The following is a 4765-nucleotide window of genomic DNA, read 5'->3' as shown; positions in this document are numbered from 1 at the left end:
TTTTTACACGTGTGTTTACCTATACTACTACAATGGCTAGCTTCCACCTTCACCATAAGGTCTAGCCATTGTACAGGTAAACCTCGATTTAACGTACATTTCACTTTCAAAATTGTACGTTGTATCGAATTGTACGTTATATCGAAGCATAATAAAGTACTCACAAACGTAGTCTATAATACATTATTGTGTTGTTGTTTTAGTAAAGTTAATGAATAACTTCAATCAGAAGACGAAGCCAGCCTTTCTCATGATGTTTTCCTTCGTACTGTTGATTAAAGCTTGATTCATTTAGAATCCGGAATCACAAAACCAGCTGTATTTTGGGATTTATTGAAGGCACAAAACTTGTTTTAGCATCACAATACAGGTAATTCATTGTTCTATCAGAAAAAAAAATATTGAAAAAAAATTTCCTTTACACTTTGGAAATGTGTACGTTATATCGAGGTAAAATGTACGTTATATCGAGTGACGTTATATCCAGGGTACGTTATAACGAGGGTTCGTTATATCGAAGTTTCCCTGTAGTAGTATAGGTAAACCCACGTGTAAAAATGCTGTAATAGTGTTTGTGAGAGAAGAGCAAGGCACACATAAATAAATCAATTCACTTATCAGACTGTGTGGCGCTCCATTGACACGAGTCTTTGAATACATTTGAAAAAAATAGCAATTCAATACTAAAGTAAAATGTATGAACGATATGTTCCGATGAACGATTGCAAATATATATATATATAAGTTACATATCAGTGGATAATGGATAAGTTTTTAAAAAAAACAAACACAATTTATGACCGATCACTAGTAACGACTAAAACAGACTGATTTATTCCTTCCAATAAACATTCATGCAAAGCCTAAGTCCCTGACTCTATTTCCCTATATCAGCAAATTCCATTACGTTTGGGCTGTCGCGTCGTCGGACTTCGCAGGAAGGTGTTCGGTTCAGGTGACTGTTAGCGTTGCAATTCATGTGCTATGTGCAGGTATGCTGTTGTTGCAGTTCTCGCTGATGGCCGTGGGATTTTGTCGGTTGCTACGTCGTAGTGCTGACCAATGATGATAACGTTGTTGCTAGTTATTCTTGTTGTTGTTGTAACGTCTTCAGCCGTTGGATTGGGTCGGATTCCTGGTTATGATTGGCTTCGCTGATAACTTTTTTTTTGATTGAATGTAATACTTTTCCGTTTACTGTTTTTGAAAGCATAGGCAACCGTGGCAGTGTTCCGAGCTCTGCAATACAATTTTCTTACTTAATGTTAATGTTGCTAGAACTTACATTATAGATCCAATAAACGTAGAAATAATAATTGTATTGATATCAACACAATTTTATTCTATTGATTTTCATGATATGAAACGCTACGGCTCAGGAATAACATTTTATTGTGTGGTTTTTATAACTGCTTCGATAATGTTGTCTGGCATCAGTGTCGAAAAAATAACGATGCTTTCACCAATACAAAAAAAACCATTGCCGAAGATTGAAAAATGATAATTGTTACGAAACCACAGGACAGTTTTGTCTGACAGTTGAGTGAATTCCGTACAACCCTGTTTTTCATCGCATATGTAAAGTGGAGCATAGCGGATAACTTCACTCCAAAAGTGACAAGCAACAACATAGTCGAAAAACGTGCTAGTAGCTACAGCTAGGCTATTTTCAAATTCAAATTTAGTAAATTGCCATTTCTTTTAATTCTTTAGTTAAATTAAAGTCTGCAAAAAGGTAAATATGGAACCTCCATCGATGAAATGTTGATCAAGTGAATTCAAGTTAGAATTTATTTCCGTTTAAGACCAGATTTATCGTAGCATACAGGTAGTCAGTAAGGTTTCAGGTAGAACATCAAAAAGTAACACGACAATGTAAGTGTACAGTAATCAGTATAAAAACGTCAAATCAGTACAAATATGTTTTCAGCTTTGAAGCTGTGTGAAAGCTGCTGTCAAAAGGTCTTTTCATCTGCCTGAAAACCTATCCGAACAATCTTCAAAGATTGTCTGCGGTTCTAGTCGAACAAAAAATGAACGACAACACAGCGAAACACTGTACCAAGTGCGATCGACCGGATTCGGCGGACAATCTCGTCGGTTGTGATACCTGCGAGACGTGGATGCATTTTTGGTGCGCGGGAGTGACGGAAATGCGAGTTGGAAATGCGATCAAAGCTGCATCGAGGATACCATGACCCAGTCTCGAGTGTCAACCGGTCGATCCGGATTTAGTAAATGCTCTTCACGGGTGGAGTTGAGCCTGCAAATGTTGGAGGAGCAGAAAGCCTTGCGGATAAAGAGGATAATGGTGGAAGCCGCTGTACAACGAAAGCTTGCCGAGGAGGAGGAAAAGTTTCTAAAGCAGAAATACGAGCTACTTATTGCCGAAGCAGATAACGCGGAAGAAGAAAGCAGTAGGAATACTAAATTGAGTAGTCGAGCGAGTAGAGTAAGGCCGATTACACATTATCCGGTTTCTGCCGGACCGGTTTGAAACCCAAATGGCAAATTTCGACCGTACCAACCTCTTCACGGCGCCGTGATGTAGCCGTCTACTGCGACTACAATGTCCGGTGACCGGACAAGCATTATTCGCGATCTCAGTAGTATAGTATCGACGTCTGGTGGAGACATCAGTTTGGGGAAGCAAATCATCCTCTATAAGATTATTAGACCTCAAAACTGTTTTAAGTTACTCAATTTTTTAATGAAAATTTTTACTTCATGTTATTTTATTACTCCAAACACGAAGTACTGACTTTTACTTAACCATTTTTGTATAATTTTCTTGATATTTTCACTAAAACTCATCATTATAATATAAAATCAATGTTAAACACAATTCTTGTTCAGGGATTTTTCCCTACTTGCAAAAGAACGTGTTACTTTATTACAAAACGAACATATTTCATCAGAAAATAATAATTTTCATTCATAATTTTTATTTTGTATATGAGTTTATTGCACCTGAAAATCCATTATAACTATCATTTCCCAAAAGCGGCGCACGAAGCTCTATGCCATCAACATGAATTGACAGTTTTTTGTCATGCTGTTAGTATTAGTGCAATTCAGGCAATTTTTCGTCTCATGTAATAGTATGTGTGCACTATTGACGTTTGTTTGTTGATTTTGAAACCAGTTGATAATTTGCAAGTGATGTGGATGCTGAAATTTTTATTTCACTTCTTCAACAACTACCAGTGCTGTGGAACTAATTCTGTGATGCAAATTTCTGCTCAAAGAGAAGCAATGGTCACAGGTGCACGATGTCATCATTGAGCATATTGCCACGGACGGTGTTATTAACGGTGAGTGGTGTTTTTCGACAAGCAGATCGAGTTATTTAATTAACCTCTATTTTTTGTTCACAGGCAACATTCCTTATTTGAAATTATTACTGAACGAGATCGGGGAGGTCAAACAAATCTTCAACTGGTTCATCGAGGGGCGGATTTTGAGCGACTTAATCGAGCTGAATGAGAAGGTTAGTTTTTGTTAATTTGAACACACTAAAAATAATTCTCTCGTCTAATATTCTTTGGGTATTCCAGTTTGACCTGACCCGGGACACGATCGACGACGAAACCGAGGCACTCAAGCCCAAACTGTCCTATATGTGCTCTGTGGTCAAAATGTTCCCATGCCCGACCCCAAAGCATCGGTTCTGTCAAAACGAAATTCCAGCTTATCTGATTCGGTCATTCTTTGCTCCGGATCCGCGTATTTATAGCTGTGATGCGAATTGGGCTCGAGAAGCTGCCATTGCCCCAGGATTACGTGCTCGAGGAATTGCGGCATATGTTGAGCGCGTTCTTGGACGAGGATCAGCGGAAGCAGCAATGGAATAGTGTTTGAACGAATTATGTTATTTTAATCGTTAAATTTTTTCTGTAATAATGAAATAAAAAACACTCTAAAATGAATAGATGTGCATACATACTCTTGTAAGTAATTTCCAAAATAATCACAGGAAGTGAACACATTATACATATAAATAAATAGTGCCTCTAGCTTATTACGGAATGTTATTATTATTGGTTCATCAAATTACACTTTTATCTAACCGTGTTTCTGAGACTGTTGAAAAAATATGTGGCAACAGAGCGTGTGAAATAAATCATGCTATTCGTGTATGCTTGGAAACAAAATAATTATGCGTATGAATGAGTAAACCGCAACTGGACTAGAGTTAGTTTTTGTAAACGTATTCTGAAGTGGGGCGGAAGTATTCACGATAGGTACGTTAAGAACGCCGTTATGATGCAGGATGTGCGTAATGTCCGTGAGGCCTGGTCTCACTTTGATCATGCTCATGTGTGCTACACTCCAACAATCGGCCTTATGTACTTTCCAAGGAACAAACATATGAGAACGCTCGTGGTTGCCGCAGCAGCTATGGGTTTAAGATTTTCCGTCTGCAGTCAGCTGCAAGTAACCGGAATATTTGAAGCAATGTTTACCTGTCAAATCCACTTATAAATAAATGCATGTATGTATTTGTGAGAGATGTACGGTTTTGTGTAGCACGAGGTCTCTTTCACATTGTTGTCCGGTTTTCCGTCCAAACCCAGCGGCGCTTTTTGAAACCGGTCCGGCAGAAACCGGATAATGTGTAATCGCCCTAAAGGTCCAATCGTGGCTGAGTAAACACAAAACCGGCACAGTTCAACAAGTCGCAGCTGAGCCGTCCAGTAGCGTGTTGCCATCGATGGTTGAAACAGCTCACCAGTTTAGTTTTTCCAAATCATCTCTTCCCATT

The 4765-nt window shown here is 38.5% G+C and overlaps 1 long non-coding RNA gene across 1 annotated transcript; it reads left to right on the top strand.

Moving 5' to 3' along the window:
- Positions 1–2935: 2935 nt before the first annotated feature.
- On the top strand, positions 2936–3873 carry LOC129761753 (uncharacterized). The gene is made up of 3 exons (XR_008740463.1): positions 2936–3314; positions 3378–3490; positions 3558–3873. It is a non-coding gene; the product is annotated as an uncharacterized LOC129761753 (long non-coding RNA).
- Positions 3874–4765: the final 892 nt, after the last annotated feature.

The sequence above is a fragment of the Toxorhynchites rutilus genome, chromosome 1 (genome assembly GCF_029784135.1).
Source record: "Toxorhynchites rutilus septentrionalis strain SRP chromosome 1, ASM2978413v1, whole genome shotgun sequence".
Lineage (NCBI taxonomy): Eukaryota > Metazoa > Arthropoda > Insecta > Diptera > Culicidae > Toxorhynchites > Toxorhynchites rutilus.
This window is presented reverse-complemented; position numbering and strand designations above follow the sequence as displayed.